Genomic DNA, 22,242 nt, shown 5'->3' with positions numbered 1-22,242 from the left:
TGACATGCTTCATTTGCAACCAATTTAAAGACACTTCGCCCAATTCTTGCAGTTACGTAATACTGGACTAAAATTGACCTACTTTGTTTGCTGCTTATAAAAGAGGTTATATACACATTGCGCATGACAATAATAAAATGAGTAGCCACTTTTATAATAAGAAAATCTCTAGTGGCCAGAGATGAGTTTATGGCTGTACTATGTAGAGAAGGATGGAACAAAAAAGTACAGCAATGCCTGAATTAATCTGAACCAATTACTCATTCCATGCCAGTGTGGTTAGCTTCTCTGTGCCAGTACAGAAGGGGAGCAACCCCATGGCAATCACCACTGGTCCTTTTCAGATAGGAGCAGCCAAGTCACAAGTGCCCATTCGAACCTGTCATTGAGACCTATTTCTGATACTCCGTGCCCCTGCTCAGATACCGGGGGAAGCTCATATTTAGACCCATTTAGGTTTTAAGAAACTATGCTACAGTCCCATTGCCCCTCACAGTAAACCACACTTCAGTCCTACTGCTCTACGAGGACATTCCTGGCCAGTCACCCTGACCGCCTAATATTGGCCATGGTTTATTTGTTTATATCTGCCTTTCCTTAAGTTAATGGCAGAGGGGAATCTCAATTGCTCTCTGGTGGGTGGTAGACCAGCTATTGCCTCCCAACATAGCGAACCCAACGGCAAAAATCTATACGACTTAAGGACATTATGCATTTTGTCAATCGTGACATTTGTTTACATAATTCTACAGATTATAAACAACCAGAAGAGGAGGAAACAAGACATTATCTTTCAAGCTTTCTCATAGGAAGTTCCAGATCTAGAAAAAGAATTCCAAATATTTGACAGCTGCACTCATAGTACAAACGGTGAGCAGCCATCACAACGTGGGCATTACCACGCGCTGCCATTACGACGCTGATTTTACAACGCAAGTGTTTCAACGACTTGCGCTGGAGGGCGCTGTTGGAAAAGGAATAGTTTAATTTTCTATTCCAACACCTTCCCTACTGTGACGTGGGCTGGAGTTGGAATAGAAAATTAAAGTATTCCACTATCCAGCGCTTACAGCGCAAGTCGTTGTAACGGCTTGTGTTGTAAAAACAGCATCGTAATAACACGCGGGGTAAAAGCCCGCGTTGTAATGTCATACAACCATACAAACTGGTAGTGAGAGGCTGTGACAGAGTCCATTCTCTGACCAAGCAGAGTGAGTGCTGGTCAGAACCAAGTCTTGGACAAGCAGTGTGAGTGCTGGAGCAGAGCTCAAGCCTTAGAAAGTCTGTATGAGGGCTGGAAGAGAGAGCCCGAGTGAAGAGACATACAGTGAGAGGTCTAGGACAGAATTCAGAATGGAGCTTGCTAGTGTGAGGGCTAGTGCAGAGTTCAAAGAGACGCAAGAACAGAGTACGAACTGGGGTTGAATTCAGGACAGAGACAAGCAATAAGGACAGGACATATCTAGAGCAGAAAACTGCTGTGAAACAGGAAACAGCTCAGTACAGAAACTGTCTATGTTAGGCATGTGGCAAAGACTAGCACAGAGACATGCAAAGTAAACATTGGGGAAAGCAGGCTACCCAGAAAACACATGTTACCTAATAGGCAAAGTAGGCACCGCCCTATGGGCCCCACTCCTTTTAGGGCCCGCAACAACAGATCAAAATATTATTGATTTGATCTTGAAAGAAAATTCCAATCAAGCTTTCTTAAATATTGTTTCCAAAAAATAGATAAACATGAATTAAATCATTGAAACAAAAACTTTACATTAAAGACTCTATAGAAAACATATTTTATTCATGTAATGGACCCATTAACAATTTAGTGTACATGGACCAGAGACATTAGATTCACATAACAGTTTGTCTCTTAAAAGCTCATCTTCTGGCACTGCCAGTTTGTAAAAAAAATCCGGTGCATTAGGTATTAGGAGATAATTTGCGAGGAGGGCTCGAAATGTCTACTGCCTCGGGGCCTCCACAGGGTTTAATCCGGCACCGACAAAAAGCAATGTGTAACTGGGACAGAGTCCAGTGCAATCTCATTAGCATATTAGCACCTGGAAGCAGACAAATACGACTGTCTGTAGTCAGACACTTAAAAACATCTTTCCGGTATGTGTCTTAGCTTTGAGAGCACCCGCTCGCTTTCTGCCCCCCCATTTCGCCCTGGCCCTTGCATCTGTATATTTGTAGTTGTATAGACATTCATGTTTGTTTATGAGTGCCATGCAGTAAAATCTTTTTGGCCGTAGATATTTTAGCACCCATCTCAATTGGACTCTTTTTTATCGACCTTGGAAGCATGGGGCAGCAGCTCAGTTTAGGTTACTACCGATGACATAGCCTCAACATCATCTCCTATGCTGACGACACCCAGCTGATCATATCCCTCACCGAAGACCCCCACACCTCCAAAGCCAACCCCCACAGAGCTATGAAGGCCGTCGCAGAATGGATGAAAGACAGCAGGCTGAAGCTGAATTCAGACATGACGGAGGTCCTCATCCTCGGCCCCACCCCCTCAGTCTGGGACGACTCCTGGTGGCCAACATCGCTAGGAACAGCCCCAGAACCCACCGACCACGCACGCAACCTGGGGGTCATCCTCAACTCCGCCCTCTCCATGACCAAGCAGGTCAACGCCGTCTCCGCTTCCTGCTTCAACACCCTCCGAATGCTCCGCAGGATCTTCAAATGGATCCCCTCCGACACGAGAAAAACCGTCACCTAGGCCCTCATCACCAGCAGACTGACTACGGGAACTCCCTCTACGCAGGAACAACAACCAAGCTCGTGAGACAGCTGCTACGCATCCAGAACGCCTCGGCATGACTAATCCTCAACATCCCCCGATGCAGCCACATCACACCCCACCTGAGAGGCCTGCATTGGCTCCCCGTCAACAACAGGATCGCCTTCAAACTCCTCATCCATGCACACAAAGCCCTACACAACGCCGGACCAGCATACCTCAACGGCAGACTCAGCTTCTACACCCCCACCCGCAGCCTCCGTTCTGCCAACCTAACCCTCCCCACAGTTCCACACATCTGGAAAACCACCGCCAGCAGCAGATCCTTCTCCTACCTCGCCGCCAAGACCTGGAACACTCTCCCAACCGGCCTACGACAGACCCAGGACCTGCTGGCCTTCAGAAGACTTCTCAAGACCTGGCTTTTTGTTCAGTAGCAGCCCCCCCCCCCCCCCCAGCGCCTTGAGACCCTCACGGGTATATAGAGCGCTTTACAAATGGAAATGATTGATTGATTGATTGAGACGCACATACATACAAATCACTCCAGGTGGTACACAAACCACTGAAGCACCTTACAAAAAAGATTTTCCCCATGTCTTTTGGAGCGATCTGGAAATGTGATCATGCTGTCGCCTTCTGAGTGACGAATATTGGCCCTAGTTTAATGGCATGGTGATGGCTAGGAGCTGATTGCCCTCCACTGCATTTAATAAGATTTGAGACTCACTTGGAATGAAGAGATGATGGTTCTTAGAACAAATGAAGTGCACACTGCAATCAGCACTATGACAAAGGACATATTAACTTTCAAGAAAGTTTTTTTTTCCACCCAGGGAGTAGTGGTCAGAGAGATATGGATTTATGTTGAAGCCCATTGTCTTATCTCTTTGTCGGAGACAGGTGAGTACCCTCCATCTAATACAGTTTTTCACCGATGGGTCGATAATTTAACAGTAACATATGGTCGTACCGGCTGGCGGCACCTTTCAGTGTAAGGCCAACCTATGCATTTATTGCTGTTCGAGGGCATGAGGTATGTTTTTAGTAGGGCAAACATTTCATTTCCACGTGCATTTTAAACCAAAGGAGTTCATGTGCCAAAGTTAGGAATAAGGGTGGGTGGAGCTGGCGTAGTGCCTCTACATGTAGCTCCATGGAGTTTAAAAAAACTCTGTGGAGTTACGCTTTGCTCCTCTCCCCCCTACATCTCCCCTCCCAAATACTTTAAAAATGATAAAAAGATTAAAAGGAGGCACTTACCTGTGTTTCTGCCGCCTCGCCTACCTGGCCGAGCTCCTTCCTGCTCTTCGCTTGCCTGGCGTCCTTCTTCATTGAAAAAAACACTACGTTGTACATCTTGCGCATGCACATGCTCACTCGCAAGACATTTTCTTAAATATAGAAGGACGCAAGAGGAGCAGGAAAGAGAGTGGCAAGGCAGGGGAGACAGCAGATATGCAGGTAAGTGCCTTCTTTTTTATTATTTTGAAGCATTTGGGAAGGGGGGAGGGAGCTTTGCCTACCGCTGCCTTCACCAGGGAGCACGGAGTAGGCAAATCTCCGCACACTCCGCTGGCGGAGCGGAGTTACCCACCCAGGGTTAGATAGGAACAGAAATTTGGATCAGATCCTCTAGTAATCGATCCAACCGATTACCAGAAAGATTACAAGTGGGCCTAACTAAGAGAGCTGAGAATGAATTCTGACATGTGTGGTAATTTCCATTTACCAAATGTCAACTTGGAACTTTGGAATCGGAAGTATGTACCACACCACTTCGTGGTGTCAGTGTTTACTGAGAACAGTAAAATACCCTTGGTCCATTCTAGGTACTCATAATTGGTGCCTAAAAGTAATTCCTTCATTTTTCTCCAGAGGTTAATAATTTCATTTGGCTGGAGAGTGAAGTAAAATGTTTATTTTTCTCTATCATTCTCAGAAAGTTACACCTCAGACTCGCTTTTTCCATCAATGTTTTTTTATATATTGCTTTCATTATTAACTGTTGGCTTTGGGCCTCTCTGCAGGGTCACCCCACTAAACATTTTGACTTCGTCCCTCCTGTTTCCTCAACCAATTTTTGTCTGTTTTTACCACGCTGTGCACTGTACCACTGTTATCCGTGCCAAAGGGCTAGTGCTCTCTCTTTTAAATATGCTCAAATTGGCTGACAGCCAATTGGCAATTTTTTTTTTACATTCAAGTCCCTAGTAAAGTGGCACACACGCACCTGTACAATTAAATGTTACTAGTGGGCCTGCAGCGCTTATTGTGACAACCACTAAGTTGCTGTTTAAAACATGTATCAGGCCATTGCTGCCTGTGTGCAGTTATACACTGCCAAAACCCCTTGCCTGGCGTAAAACACCCTTTTTTAATACATATACGTTGCTCTTACAGTAGACAATTAACAGTTCATAGGGCAGGGTGCATTGTATTTAAAAATTAGGATGCATATTTTTAGTTTGGTAGTGAAAAACCCTTACATTTAATTTGTCAATATTCCAAGCCTATTGGGTGGGTTACCTTATTACATGTAATAAGTGATAACATGTATTTGGCAACAGGTAGAAATATAATATTTGGTGCATAAGGAATTGTAATTTAAAACCATCCTTAATAGTAATGTCACATTTTAAGTCACAATACTGAATATGCTACTTTTATAAAATTGCAAACACAACAAGATTATGGACGGAGTGCTGAAACTTATCAACCACTCACCCCCAGTCAAGAGTTCTGGGTTTAATCCATTGTTCTTTTGCTCACTATGGCACCCCAGTGTGGACCTAGCCATTTACAAATCAGTCTTGACCCTGCTCCTCATGGGAACAGTCGAGCCTGAACTGCCAGGCCGGGTCCTCCCTGGAATGGAAACAAGCATCCTGGGAACGATTTTGGAGTATCACCCCTGGCATCTGCTGGAGTGAGTTAAGGTCCTGGATCCTTGTTTGGCATCAGTTGAGCTCTCTTTCTGGATCATAAGGATAAATCCTGAAGTTTTGAGCTCTTTGCGACAGTGAACATGCCAGTTTGTATCAAGATTTTGCTGCCTTTGCTGACCGCCAATGCACAGCTCGAGTAAACCTGGCGCTTCACGGCACAGTGACAACTGGCAACGCAAGATCTGCACTTTGTGCTACAGCATTGACAGCCCGCAGTGACCGCCAACATGAGACTCCAGCGACGACCATCCGCGATGCCTGACAGATCTTATGATGATGACCATCCGCAATACTCTGCCTGCTCTTCACACTACAGAGACACCGATCTACGACGCTCTCCCTTCTACTCACGGCCTCTTCCACCATGAACTGGACTCTTCACGCCAGACTTTGAGAAAGTAAATCTTTCAGCAGTACTAACATGGTCCATGTAGTGTAGCCCACACAACATTGTATTCAGCCTGTGACTTTCCCTCGGACTACCTGACCAGATAACCACGAGTGGTGCTTTGTGCTTTTAAGTGCTATACTTACCTCAAATATTTGAAATTGTACATCTCCGGTTCTACTGATTGGATTTTTGTAATTTTGGTGTCAAATATTTTATTACATTTTACTCAATCTTTCTAAATTGGTGTGGGATCGCTTTGTGTTGTGTTTCCACTTTATTACTGTTTATGTGCTGCATAAATACTTTATGCTTTGCCTCTAAGTGAATCCTGACTGCTTTTTGACTGTTGATTAAGAAGGGCTCAAACCCCCTCAAGCAGCAATTCAATTACTCATACCGATAAACAGGATACACATATCTTTTTATCACTGGGTCTTTTTGCTTTTATACACAAACAAAGGCACTGTAACTCATAGTCCCTAACAATAGTCGGTTACCATAAAAGATTCTCAAAGGATTTATTTTTTGTTACGTTTTGTTATTGAACAATTGCAAAGGCATACACATGAAAAATAGTGAACATACAATACAGTGCCAAAGCCACAATTCTCTCACTCAGAGATAGTAATTTCTACTACACAATAAAATCCTTGGTTAAATTATACTATATATTCAGTATATATAAAGTTAACCAAAACAAACACCAACAAGGGGGTGATGCTTGGGTAGAGCAAAAGAGTGATAGCATCCATATTAAATATCTTAAACAATGACTTATTGTAAACATATATTCTGTATACTTTGCCAATATACATGCATGTAACCTAAATAGAAGATAACATGTTGAGTATTTTGGATGGCAACTATTTTAATGAAAAACAGGTTATACAGTTTAAGGAGCTTAAGTTTACAACGGCTGTTGTACTTCTTCACAAAGCAGTTGTTTAGCTAGAGCAGAAACAGAACTGCTGAAATTGAAGGTGGAGGTCACTTCTTTTTGAGTTGCTCAGATATGGCCCTTTGGATGGGGCTCCACTCACTCAAGATAGTGTTACAGCTGCACTGGTATGTTTTCCGAGATGGAGGCATGTAATTTTGACTTTACAACTTGTAGGAAGAAGACAGTGCTTCTCTGGTCTTGCTCTCAGTGTGAGCTAAGACAGTGGGCCACTGCTCCTCAGACTTAGTCTGTGGGAATGCATTCTCTTCCATGATGCATGATCAGTGTTGGTGTTTTCCGCATCAGGACGTTTTATCCCTGATTTTTTCTGTATGTTTTCAGCAGCAGGCTTGCTTCTGGATTTCATGTTAATGAAAGACTTATGTTGGACTCTTTCTGACTGCTGATTCAGGGAGTTTTTTGTCCCTTGCTTATCAACCTCTGTATTATTCATAATCTATTATTACCCATATGACCAAAAAGGTTTTCATGCCTGCTGAGGCATTTTCCTTCTAACATTGCACCTATTAAGAAGACACTTGACACCTTTAATATCTATTTTACAGTGCAAGGTGGCACTGTCACAATTAAAAACAGGTACATTTGCTAAGGACAATAAAGACGGAAACTAGAGAGACCTTCACTGTGTCTAGTCATTAGGAGATTGCAATGATAATGAATTATAAGTTCTGTTTAAGTCATGGTACCTTCTCAGTACCTGACACAAAAGTTACAACAGGTTTGCCTTCAAAATTCAGCCTTACAACAGTTACCAGCTGTAACCTTTACTGATTTCACTGCAATTCCCTAAGCAGTTTTGGAATGCCTGGTTGTTCCATTTCAAGAAATATCAGAGAAAAATGAAACAACAACGAGATCTGTTGACAGAGAATGAAATGTGACTTTAATGAACAGCAGGCCTGTGTCTATATCGTGGAGATTCTAAACTCATGATTTGTGCCTACCCTGCACACCCTTAAAAGAACTTAAGTAGCTTTCAAAAGCATGAGAAAGAAAAGAGAGAAGCCTTTTGGTGGCTTCTTCATAGTTCAACTTCCATGAGTTGTTTGTCCTGCCTATAGTTTTGAAAATAGAAAGAACATTATCAACGTTCCAGTACTGCTGGAATTTGGTGTGGGGAATGTTTGTGGACCATGATTGGATTCTGAAAAACAGTGTTCCTAAAATAGCTAAGACAGCCCACTGGTGCCTCAAAAAGGTTTCTGGGACACCATCTGCTTCAGGTTTAGTAGAAGGCTTTTTTCTATGATAATTCTCTTTTAGAGACTATACAGAAGTACCCTCCTTTGATTTAATAGCTTTTCCCAATTAGGGTGTGGTTTTTGTCACTCACTGACTCAAGAGGGACAACCTGTATGTTAATGGGACTTCCAGAACAATATCATTATTTTCACCGTGTTTACAGGATCATTGCTATGCTTCCTGAGGTTATTGCTCACTAACTGAAGTGAAAAAAGTTTCCATGTAAAAGTGACTCATTTTTCTCCTGTGCGAATTCATTTTCATGTATATGCTATAGCATTTGCTAATATCGAGTTCTGCTCACCTACTTCTCATTCGGAATATAATTGCATCCTACCAATTGAAATTGGAGCTATTGTACTTTTTAGACACACCTATTTCCTATCAGAGAATGAAAAGCAGTTACTTGTGTTCTAGTTTCAAGAGAACTTGCAATATGGAGTAATTAACCATTATTTCTTTTCAGTGGGGGAAACGTTGCTTTTTGATCGGAAGAAAAATCGGGGAACTTAGTCATTGTGTTGACTATAGAGAAAGAGAGATAAATCAAGTTACAAAAAAATCAGCATTCTTTACCTCTTATAAAAATATCCTGGAATCTGAACAATGGGCATAAATATTTACCCACTCACAAGAACCTAAGAAGAGCAAGTTTTGGGCCTGCTCTCATTCAGAAATGGTTAAGGAGATATTGCCCTATGCCTGCTCCCACTCATAAGAAGGTCTTGTGGATGCTGTCACCCAAGATGGGCTCAGAAGATTCTACTCTGTGTCTACGCCTCTGAAGAGGTCCGTGGTTGCTCCCACCAATGAGTGGCTCACAAGATCCTCTACAAGGGCCTGCAGAAATCCTACTCTGGGTGTTGCACCCAAAAACCGCCCCATGGCAACTCTCACACAAGAGGGATCTAAATCCTGTTCTGTGTCTGCCCCCACCCAGAAAAAAAGCCCTGTTACTACTTTCACAAGAGGAACTAAGGTCCTTGTCTGTGTCTGCTCCCCTGAGGATTCATTATAGCTGTTCCATGTGGAGCACAGATGAAACTGCTGTGTTTCTGCTCTCACCCAGCAGAGGCTTCATGGCTACTTTCTCTCTTGAGGGGCTAAGGAGATCATTTTGTTTGCCTTCTTCTACCCAGAACATGTTATATGACCTCTGCCACCAGGGCCGGACTGGGAACCAAAAATGGCCCTGTCAAATTGAGAGGGGGGGGGGTGGGAGCACGCTCTTTGCCAGGGCCGGTTTTTGGCCGATTTTGTTACAGGGCCAATTTGCAGCAAAAACGGCCCTGTAACAAAAACGGCCCCCAGGGTCCCAAAACCGCCCCCACCCTTGCGGCGCACCGGGGATTGCCCGGTGCCTGCAAACGGCCAGTCTGGGCCTGTCTGCCACCCACAAGAACAGCAGAAGATCCTTCTCTGTGCCTTCACCCAGAAGATGCCAACATGGCTGCTCTCAGACAAGAGAGACCTAGATCCTGTTCTGTGTCTGCTGCCACACATAAGCAGCTCTAGGACAACTCTCACACAAGAAGGAACAAAATCCTACTCCCTCCCGGAAGAGATAACTCTCACACGTAAGGGACTGAGATCTTGCTCTGTGTCTGCCACCACCCAATAGAACCTTTGTGTCTGCTCTTACCCACGAAGAACTCAAGATATCATGTTCTGGCCTGTTCCCATCCATATGAGGTCTTGTGCTTTCCATAGGAGGCTAAAGAGATGCTGTTATGTGATTACCCCCACCCAGAAGAATGTTTGTGGGTGCTCTCACCCACCAGGGGCTCAGAAGATCCTCTTCTGTAATTGCTCTGACTTGGAAGAGACTTAATAACCACTCTTGCCCATGAGGCGCTTAAAAGATCATATGCTAAGACTTCCTCTGTGCAGGAGAGGACACATGACTGTGCAAACCCATGAGGTGTTTAAGAGAACCTACTCTGTGACTGCTCCCATTCAGAAAAAGCTCATGGGATTCTTCATGTGAGGCCCTTGGTTAGGCCTCAGACAGTGACTGAGAAGTGTTTTCTAGTATTGGGAAACCACCAGCTCAATTCAGACTCAGTCAGTGCACACTAAAGGCTCCATATGTAAAAATGTTGGGTACCTAATTAGTAGTTATTGTGGATAAAAAGTAATTCGTTATCAAAAATCATAAATTCCACATCTCGATTTCAAAACTCCGGATTTTAATTAGGCATTTCCCAAACACAACCCTGTGTGATTTGCTCTGAAAACAGGGAGGGATTTCATTTGTGATTTGATTTATTCTGTAAAGTGCTTGTTTAACAACAAGGAATTTGGGCAAGCTGGAACCAGAGTTAATTTAAAGACATGGCTAATCTATCAGCAATAAAAGAAGATGAGACCTAGCAGGACAGAAAGGTTTTAAGGGTCCCTCAGAATGATAGTTAAGAATGAAAGTTCTTAATATAAATGAGGAGATCTTTCCCAAGGTGAGGTCCCAGAAAACGAAAAGAGTGGCACCCATCAAGGAACGTTTAAAATGGTGAACCAATAAAATAATCCTATAATCTGTTGGATGTTTGATAGGTCTGCGGCGCTCTATTGACAATCACTGACCAATCTTAATCACACAGGTTCTCACCACGGTGCTCCCAAGAGAGGGGTGTACGCCCCACTCCCCCTAGTACAATCCTAGGATTGATCATCAATATATAACATCATGAGGGACACATAATTGTATCTTGGTTCAGTACAAAAAAACAGCATAATGAATCAAAGGTGAAGAGATGTTTCTAGTTGTTTATTGGGCAGTACCTCAACCGCTTCTCAAGTAGATCTTGTAAGCTGTAGCCCTTTAGCCAACACGTATTTTGTCGTATTTGGCGGGGTAGCCCAACGACTTTCTCAAGGCTATTTAATCTTTTCAGTCCTTTTTATATTCCAAGAAACATCTCTTCACCTTTGATTTATTATACTGTTTTGTTGTATTGAACCAATATACAATTACGTGTGCCTCAGGATGCTATATAAGCAAGAAAAGAAGCTGAGTTGTTATGAAGGTTTCTTACAGGAATATTAGCGTTTAGAGGTATTCAAAGAAAGAAGATTTTCCAGCTTTATAGAATACCTTGTGAATGAAAATTAATGCCTTCGAGGTGATTCTCTGCTTGATTGGGAACCAGTGAAGATGGGCTTTAGCTAAGGTGACCACTGCCTGCTCCGTCAAGGCCGCTTGAGACAGGGGACAGCTACTACCCAAACTTGGGGGATTGTAACTTATTAACTGTTTGCAGGAACAATTTCGGTCACAAACCATTGAATGAGACATATGTTTCCGACTCTCAAATAGTGGCAGCCTTTTCATGGCTCCCTATTGGCGATTCAGAAAGGGTAACAAAGGCATTTTTATAAGTTGGAAAGACTTTCTTATTTGTAAATGGGCTTGTGTATATTGTAAAAAAAACATTTTTCTGGTCGCTTTGCAAATCAGAGTTTGTGAATGTGAAATGTCTTTGTACTATGCCCTAAAGGCCCTATACATGACTGTAAATGGAAGGGCTCATTCAGATTCCTCCTCCCCATACACCATTTGGACTTAAAAGAAAGGGATTTTTTACAAGGAATGTTGTTTCTCTTTGGACGATCAACATCATTATTCATATTTACACTTTCACACCATTTACTCCTTCAGATTTTTCATCTAATGCAAACCTGTGTGAGTGCATTTTGTGCACAGGAGAAGAATCGGATGTCTATGGCTGTTGTTGAAATTTCAGGCGCATTTCTGAGATTCTATCTAAATCCTATAAAAGTAAAAAATCAACCACAAGTTTTAGAGTAATTTTACACAGCAGAAGTATGACTTTTTAAGTCTGATTCAAAGACAGTGAACAATCTCTCTTTCAAGTATTAATAGCAAAGCAAAGACTCATGGTTGAAGATGATGGGCAGGTGCAATTAGGGAAGTCACACAATCAAATACAGTCAGAAAAGAACAATGAGTGTTCCTCCAGGAAAGAAGGCGAATGGAAATGAAGAATGCAATTAAGCTAAAAGCGAAGAATGATAACGGGTCTATGGTTCTTAACAATGAAGTAAAGCAGAACAATTCATCAATAGCGTGCAGGATGTTTGGTTGGGAGGGTGTGGGGTGGTGGCACGGGGGAGATAGAACTAGTCAGATGTAGCCTGGAAATCTTCTGAGTTTGAGTTTGTTCGGATAGATTGGCATCTACAGTGAGGAGGAGAGAGCGCCTGAGTTGGAGTTGTTAAAAACCTTTGTCAGTGAAAAAACCTACATTACATGTTGGTAGCCATCTAGAAGTTGGTGAATATTGGGCATCTGCCGTAATATGTCTGAGGCCCGCCTGCCAACTTTGCTTTTTCCCTATCCCATTTAGAGACAGCTGGATTTCCACTGGTGGAGCCCAGAGGTACGTCTGCCACTGGATAACCTGGTTCATTAAGGTGGGAGCCTGGTGGGGCTACCGTCACTGATTTTACAATCTCGACTGCCTGTTGGGAGTATTAGCAGTCCTGTGGAGAAAAATGTGAAAAAGTCCCTGATGTTTTGGGATAGTGCAGTCTTGAGACAAGGATCACGCACTGGTGATATCCGTTTAGGAATGGGTCTACACTGACCGTATATCTTTTGAGGAGTCGTCCGTTTAGGACCTGCCTGCTTTCAAATCTTAGGCTGTGGATGACTGAAGACTGAGGAGTTTAGGGTTTTTCTCGCAATGCATGATGACTGAGGCACACCTACCTTGAATGGAATTTTATCGGGAGCCCAAGACGAGTGCGTCCACAAATATAGGATTATACTTGCAAAGTGATACAGAAGAGGGACCTGATTTTTATTGTCTGACTTGAAGAGGAGAGGACACTCAGTGGGACAAACATACGGATTGATGAGCCCTGAAGAAGTCCTTCAACAGGACGGAACACGTTGGCTACTGAGAAGAGTTATAAGAAAATAAAGATTGACGGAATAAAGACCTGTGTGAACAATTTTATTTAACGAACGGACTATTTGTTTTGTTTGCGGACCAAAATATTCTTGTATTTGTCTGTTGTGGAAGGTTTTTCACAACAAAGGGCACCAAAAGGGTCTGTTTTTTTTGGCCAAAGCACCATATGTCACTAAATTTCCCATCAGCTAAATAAGTGAGGTTCTATATCCTAGATCCTTTTTGTGTAAATCACACAATCAAATACTGTCAGAAAAGAACAATGATGTTCTTCCAGTAAAAGGCAAATGGAAATGAAGAATGCAATTAAGCTAAAAGCAAAGAATGATAACAGGCCTATGGTTCTTAACAATGAAGTAAAGGAGGACAATTCATCAATAGAGTGCAGGATGTATGGGTTGGAGGGTGTGGGGTGGCGGCACGGGGGGAGATTGAACTAGTCAGATGTAGCCTGGACTTCTACTGAGGTTGAAGCGACAGATTGGCATCTACAGTGAGGAGTAGAGAGCGCCTGAGTTGGAGTTGTTAAAAACCTTTGTCAGTGAAAAAAACTACATTACATGTTAGTAGCCATCTAGAAGTTGGTGAATATTGGGCATCTGCCGTAATATGTCTGAGGCCCGCCTGCCAACTTCGCTTTTTCCCTATCTCATTTAGAGACAGTTGTATTTCCACTGGTGGAGCCCAGAGGTACGTCTGCCACTGGATAACCTGGTTCAGTAAGGTGGCAGCCTGGTGGGGCTACCATCACTGATTTTACAATCTCGACTGCCATGTAGGGAGTGTTAGCAGTCCTGTGAAGGGAAATGTGAAAAAGTCCCTGATGTACAGCCTGCACTTTGCCACCACAGGCCATTGGAAAACCAGTTTCAGGTTCTGGCAGCATAGATGTGATGGCACAGCTGCTCATGAGTGAAGGCCATAGTCAGTTTAGTATTCCTATGATTCACATCAGACAATTCCTCTCCCAGCACAATGCTTAAAGGGACAGGTTGGCCAGAGGTCGCTCACGTCAGCTCCAGGCAATGCTCATATTTCAGATGGAGCTTCTTTCAAATAGTCTGGGATCTCTAGAAGTAGTGCTAGGCAATGGCGAGGTTAGGCAGAGAGAGAAGTTATTTTTTACCTGCTAAATTTCAAGAGAGTTTCCAAGGTCAGTTCATTGGTGGCTCGAAGGCAATGCTGCCCCTCTGCCACTGAGGATGAACAGAGAATGGCAGACACTAACCTGGGGCAGCCGGAGGGGAAAGGAGGTGGAAGGTGGTTGAGACAACACAGTCCTAAACTTGCAAATGTACCAGTGATGGAAGGCCGTCCATTTGTGGCTGAAAGCATTGGAAAACAATGGGGCGGGTCTGAGAAACTGAGCGCGGCTGATATGTAGTTCATAATGCCCGGCTTACCCAGCTAAGTTCATTCAACAAAGGAAGGCTGGTGGCAACTTCAAAAGATCTGTTTTTCCATGTTGCTCGTCGCATCCACCCTCCTGTCAGAAGAAAGTCACTCTGTTCACAGACAGGAAGGAGGCCGCATCAGTCACGGAGGCAGCTTCTCCGACATGGCGGAGGAGCGTCGCCCCACAGATCAGAGTCTGTCACAGAAAAATAAAATGATATTAAAACAATAATATCATGTTATTTTTCTGTGAGGGGGTCTGGCTGACGATGCATGCGGGGGGGGGGGTGCATGAAAGGAAGAAGTGGTGGGCACTTAGAAGTTTACGTTCATCAAATAAACACCTTTTAAAAGTCCAAAAGGTCAGGACTGTCAGAAATGGGGACAGAAGTTTCTCCAAAATAGGCACCACCACCTGGAATTCCTTACCATTATCTATTAGAACTGACCCTTACCACAAAACTTTCCGCAAGAATCTTAAAACCTGGCTATTTTAAATCTGTCAACTGCCCCCCGTCTCTCTAACTTTTAGATTCAGCAAGCTCTCTGAGACCGAACGGTGACATATGCGCTATACAAAAATAAATACATAAACATAAACATATAAGTTTGGTCGTCCTAGGCCAGCCAAACAGACATGCGCACCTCTATATCTCCAAAACAGCTGTGTTCACAGTTGGATTGGTGAAAAACTGCAGTCTTCGAGGCAGTGGCTCAGCAGCTGACCAGGCCACTCAGACCAATCCTGGCAATGCTTTCATAGCATGGGAGCAGCGTCTGGATTGGCTGGGCAGCCTGTGCCCTCCCAGAAACTACTAGGAGTGAAGCACCAAGAAGTCATGTTTTTATATTTTATTTATACCCTCAATTCTCCCCCCGCCCCCAACGCCCCACTTCCATTGTGCAGCGGCCACCACTGATCAGACCTTCCAATGGAGCATCGGTCTCCAAGCTTCAAAAGGGGCTGCCATGCTGAGTCAGGAAGAGGTATTCAGGCAAGGAGGCTCTAGCCCAGCCCCTGTGGCATCCATAGACTCAATACTCAAATCTTTTCTCAAAACCCTAGCAGAGAAGTAGATAGAGGATATGTTTTGTGTTCAACAAGTGCTGGCGAGCCATCTAATTTGCCAAAGATACATTCACACACCTAACGCACCAGTCAATACTAGAGAGAAAGGAAGATGAATGTTTGAAACAGCGAAGAGTGAAATACTACTTTAGCGCAGTGCAGAATTTGAGCTGGTGGTTTCCGGTGCTCGGCACCGACACTTAAATTTCAACACTGTCACTTATGACAGCTTGCCACATGGTGCTGATGTCTGTTTGATTTAGAGATAATTACAACAACAGTTGATTCTTAATTAAATATAAATGAATATTGCCGAGTAACTGCCCCCCCCCCCCAAGCCTTTAATATAACTTTGAGGGTCTGGAGAAGTCTGAATTGTCACACTTGTAGAAAGTGTGATGGTTAGTAGTTGTGCTGGTACTGTCATTCTCAGCATTGACAGGGTCAATATGTGGCATGATATGCAGGCCTCTTGACCAGGGCCCTGGATGCTTGCAGACTGCCTTTCACATCTTGACACACAATACAGTGTTGATCAGCTTACTTAGCTGAAAACATTTACCATCTTGTTACAGAAGAATCTTCTCTTCATTTCACATGATCTCCGATTCGGGCAGCTGTGTACTCCCTTTGTTTTACAAAGACATGTGATGCGCATTACAAGCCTGTATATAAAATACTGTGGGCCACATGTATAAAAATCTATTTTGCTTTCCTTAAATAGCGAATTTTAGGTAACCGCTAATTAAGAAATGCAAATGGTATGTAAGAAAATAGCCATTACCTAACAGTAATCCCTAGAGATTTGCAATTGCAATTAGTTCATCGCTATTAGGTAATACTACTCCATTCGTTCCTATGGGCCTAAAGACCCAAAGGTGCCAATGGTTTTGCATTAATTAATTTGCGATTATCTAATCGGTAATCACAAATTAGGTCATTCAACACCAAGGGTGCCCGGGGCATAAGGCCCCCCTGAAACACACCGAAAAAAATGTGCACATGTAAAGTACACACATGCCCTTGGGGCCTGTGTGTGTTATACATGGCACTTTGAAAAAGGCATTTTTGTGCACTTTTCAAAAATTGCACATGGTTACCATCAACTTGGAGTCTATGGTAATAGCATTTCCTAAATGCACAGTTTACATTTAGAAAATTCTTAGTACATGTGCTTACAGAATTGCCAATTGCGATTCCCTATTTGCATTCGCAATTTTAGGTAATCGCAAAAAATTGAAATTACCTAAAATTGCGACTTCAAAGCCTTTCATACATCTTCAAAGGCTATTTTACATTCACATATGGTTGAATTCAGCTATTTGCTCTATTTGCGAATGTAAAATGGTTTCATACGTGTGGCCCTATATTTTTGTGCCTTCTCTTTGTTGAGGGAGCTCGCTCACATATCGTTAACTGGGGGATCCCTTGGTTGACGGCATCTGTGATTCATAGATACAAATTTATTTTGCTGATTAACCCGTTCAAGCTCGATTGCCATGGTCACATGATGTCATTAACACAGCCAACGAGGTATATGTAGGCTGTGGGGTTTTAGGTTTAAACCTATAATAACTGATAAAACCCCACTGAAAGATAAATAGCCCTCACCATTGGCAACATATAAACACTGAAAAAACACCTGCACAACCAAAAACTAAATGCCATTCAAAGAAAGGAAAAAGAGAGTGAAAGAGACATTTTTTTCTTCCTGAAGGTGTCAATACAATGTAACTTTCTTATTCAAGCTAGCAGTAAGGAAGACTGGCTAACGTTATTCTGCTTGAGTTTTGTTCTTTAGGGATGCCACTAAAATGTTGTTTCTTCTTCCTTTTACTTTTTTCAGTTTTGTGGCCTTTGATCTAAAGATGCAGGGTTTAGTTTCATGTTGTAGGTCTAGTTTAATTATTGTATAAACTGTATAGAATCAGAAAATATCAAACTCATATTTGATATTTTGGCTGCATTTTATTCTTTCACTGATAGGTAAAATGGCTGGTTTCATAAAAATCTTTCCTAATATGTGTCATCACATTTACCCACAGAGAATGGGTAAAAACCCTTAATACATCAGACCATAGTTTCTTTTTTTTTTTTAAACCTTTTTATTAATGGGTATCACAGGCAAATTTGAACAAAATAATCAGAATTTTGTTGTACATAACTTCCAGTGTCTATAAAAATATTACAAAAAGCAGTTTACCAAAACTTGTAAATAATAATCAATTCTCAGAAGGGCAGATAAATACAATACAGGAAGGATTTACACAAATAAATACAATCTTATCTGAATTAGAGTTAGACACAGCCTCAGATCAGGTTAGTTAGTTTCGGGTGTATAAAACATGCTTCCCCATATTCTCTTTACTTTAATCATTGCTTTCACTCCTCTTTTTCTGGCTAGAGATAGCTCCATATGATGTATCTCTTTAACCAAACACCACCATTCATTCGCATTAGGTGCTTGATCAGCTATCCAAGCTCTAGCCAGAACTAACCTTGCACATGCCAGCACAATAAAAATTAAATCTTGAAAAGGTGTAGGATTGGGCTGTATACCTAACAGAATCATTTCAGATGTTAAAGGTACATCAATTAACAGTTTCAATCTCAGTATCTTCCCTATACTGTCCCAAAACGAACTAGCGCAGGGCAAAGGACCATGTGTTCTAGATCAGCAGCCTGTAGGTGGCATTTGGGGCATTTGGTTCGATAGTTAAAGACATTATTCGGGGACCATTTGCTTATTTGTAGAGGAGTGTGGTAAAGTTGGCAAATTGTTTTATATGCTTGCAGTTTTAAACTTGAAGAGTGAACTAGCGTATCAATTTTCTTTAAAGAGTATGATATTTCATTTGAGGTGATACCTATGGGAAAGCATAAGGCCCATTTCTCTGCTATTTTTGGACACTCATCTAGTTTATTTTCAGTAAGACACTTATATCCCTCGCTAATAGTTACTATTTGATTTTCCTCTCCCTTGTACAAACATTGCCAAAAATCTGAATCCAGAATCTCTTTCAGTTTTAATTTTCTTACAAGAAAATCACGAATTTGTGTATATTTAAAATAAGTGTGCTCTGGTAGTTTATACAATAACCTTAATGTTTCGAACTCCAAAAAACCTGAGGAGCAGTAAAGATCACCAAGTTTCAATATACCTTGACTCGCCCATATTTTACACCCAGAATCGGAAAAAATGCTAGGTAAACCTGGGTTGTTCCATAGACTTAAAAGAGGATGATAAAATGATAGCTTATTCTGATTCATAATTATCCTCCAGATGTTAATCATGTCCTTTGCGGTCTTGAACCTCACTCTTTTGAAGTACTTTGGGTCATTACTTCTAGCCAAAAACTGCAAGCAATCTGGCCCCAACATAAATTGATGAAAAAAGTATGGATTGCTGGAAGCTCTGTAGCCGCCCCAAAAATGATGCGATATAATACAATCGGAAATCTGGGAAATTAAGCCCTCCTTTTATAAATGAGAGTTTCAGGGAGGAGAGTGGTCTTCGGTTCTTTTTATAACCCCAAATGAAGCTGCCCAATATGCCATCTAGTTTTCTGAAGAAGACTGTGTTTATTTTCAACGGTATACATCTGAATAAGTATCAAATTTTTGGCAGAATGTTCATTTTAATAAGGTTGATTCTCCCGATAAGATTTAAAGGTACCTTATGCCATTTTTTAAGGAGGGCCTCAGTTTCTTTTAATAAAGCATCATAGTTCAGTAAAATAATTTCCCTTATATTGGATGTTAGCTTAATGCCTAGGTAAGTAGCAGCATAGCATACTCCCATCACACGTATTGGCGGTTTATGTTTGGCTATAATTTGTGTTTTATCTAGGTTTAGCTTATAACCCGAAATTTTTCCAAAGATTTCTGCCTCTTTAACTATACCTAACAAGGATTCAGTCACATCGCTTGTATAGATTGCCAAATCATCGGCGTATGCTGTTATTTTAAGAGAGTTTGCCCCAAATGTAAATGGTTTTATCATAATTTGAAGCTGTATTGCGTTAATCAAAGGTTCCATAGAGAGGGCAAATAAAAGGGGTGGTTGATCATGGTGGTGGCAGCACTTTGAAATTCCGCTGGGGAAAGACGGGCAGACTGCGAGATTCACTCTTCTGCCCACTCGCTTTTCTGCACTGTAGTTTTTAGCGCAATTTTATAAAATATCCTGTTTCTTACATTTCAATTGATTAAGAATTGTGATGTTTGTTTTTTAATTAATTTCACCTGTTTTAAACTCCTGTGCTGCTTTCCCGGTTCCCCTGTGCCCCGTTCCACAGCGGCTGCTCTGTGCCGATTGTAGTGGAGGGCCAGGTCGGGCGGCGCCATCTTTAGTGAGGCCCGGTCCCTGGCTGTCCAGCTCGGGGAGGGGCTTGGCCGATAAATAGTTCCTGTTGCTCCCTGACCCTCGTGGTTGATCATGGTGGTGGCAGCACTTTGAAATTCCGCTGGGGAAAGACGGGCAGACTGCGAGATTCACTCTTCTGCCCACTCGCTTTTCTGCACTGTAGTTTTTAGCGCAATTTTATAAAATATCCTGTTTCTTACATTTCAATTGATTAAGAATTGTGATGTTTGTTTTTTAATTAATTTCACCTGTTTTAAACTCCTGTGCTGCTTTCCCGGTTCCCCTGTGCCCCGTTCCACCGCGGCTGCTCTGTGCCGATTGTAGTGGAGGGCCAGGTCGGGCGGCGCCATCTTTAGTGAGGCCCGGTCCCTGGCTGTCCAGCTCGGGGAGGGGCTTGGCCGATAAATAGTTCCTGTTGCTCCCTGACCCTCGTGGTTGATCATGGTGGTGGCAGCACTTTGAAATTCCGCTGGGGAAAGACGGGCAGACTGCGAGATTCACTCTTCTGCCCACTCGCTTTTCTGCACTGTAGTTTTTAGCGCAATTTTATAAAATATCCTGTTTCTTACATTTCAATTGATTAAGAATTGTGATGTTTGTTTTTTAATTGATTTCACCTGTTTTAAACTCCTGTGCTGCTTTCCCGGTTCCCCTGTGCCCCGTTCCACCGCGGCTGCTCTGTGCCGATTGTAGTGGAGGGCCAGGTCGGGCGGCGCCATCTTTAGTGAGGCCCGGTTCCTGGCTGGTCGGGAGGTAGCGGTCCAGCTCGGGGAGGGGCTTGGCCGATAAATAATGATACCCCATAGGGCGCGCAGCGGGCGCGCCGTCTGCGCGCCGAAGGAGCGCCAAAGGAGGGCCCGTCTGTGCCCGTCCGTGCCTCGGACGGGCCCAGGGCCCGCCTCCCTGCCCGGCTCCCTGCCCGGCTACCTTCAGGGATGGCCAGCTCAGATAAACGCAAGTACTCACGCAATGACCTTATGAAACTTGCTTCTCCCAATGAAGGAGTGTTGTGCTTACGTGCAGAACCAGACTGTGCTTGGGCAAAATGCCCCAGCGGTGGCTTTCTCCCCCAACCCTCCTTATCCCCACGTTCAGTCAGTGACGCCGGTGTCACAACTATCAGGGCGAGACTGATTAATGCTAGATCGGTGGTGAGACATGCTGCTGATGTCTTTGAATTACTGGTGGATGGCCAGTTGGATGTGCTGTTCGTCACGGAGACGTGGATGACCAGCACTTCCGCTCCGAGCGTGGAACTTGCTATCCCCAGGGGTTTTAAGATTGTTAGGGCTGATAGGTCCTTGGGTAGAGGGGGCGGACTAGCCGTTATCTTCAGGGATGGATGGCGCTTAGTTTCTGAGCCACCGATTAAGGGTGCTGGAGGCGAGGTTCTTCACTTTTCTATAATAACTTCTCCTCATGTCACCTTAGGTGGGTCCTTGATTTACAGGCCTCCGGGCCAGGCTAATCTTTTTCTCGATTCGCTAGAGGAATATATAGTACTACGGGCCTTAAGCTTCCCAAAGTTTCTTTTGGTCGGCGACCTTAATATTCATGTAGATATTCCTGACTCACCGGAAGCCCACAGGCTCGGTGATATTCTTAACCTGGCTCAGCTTAAACAATGGGTGAATGCTCCGACTCATGCGGGAGGTCATCTGCTTGATTTGGTTTGTTCCAACTTCCCCATTCAGTCCGTGATTGTTGAAAAAACAACCTGGTCTGACCACGCTTTGGTCAGATTCGCGTGGGAAATGGCGGAACCTGGTCCCTCACCCCCCATATGTCACACCCAAAAAATCAACTTGCCTGCGTTCAGGCAGGCCCTGTCCAGGGACCGCCCTAAACCTACGATGCTCCTGGATGAGGCGGTCGACGAGTTTAATGAGTGGGTGCGTCAGGCGGCTTTGGCTTCCACGAAACATACTACTGTGTCTAGATCACGACGCACTCCCTCCCAACCCTGGTTCTCTCCTGAGTTGAGGGAGATGAAACTTGGCTGCAAAAAGCTAGAACGAGCGTGGAGGTGCAGTTATAGCACTGAGGCTAAATCCGCTCTACGTCTAGCACAAAAAGACTATTATGCAGCCATCAAGGTAGCGAAAGGGAACTACTACGCAGGGCGTATTGCGAAAGCAGATAACAATAGCAAAGAGATTTTTGCTATTGTCAAGA

This window comes from Lissotriton vulgaris, chromosome 5 (genome assembly GCF_964263255.1).
Source record: "Lissotriton vulgaris chromosome 5, aLisVul1.2, whole genome shotgun sequence".
NCBI lineage: Eukaryota > Metazoa > Chordata > Amphibia > Caudata > Salamandridae > Lissotriton > Lissotriton vulgaris.
Note: the sequence above shows the minus strand (reverse complement) of the source record.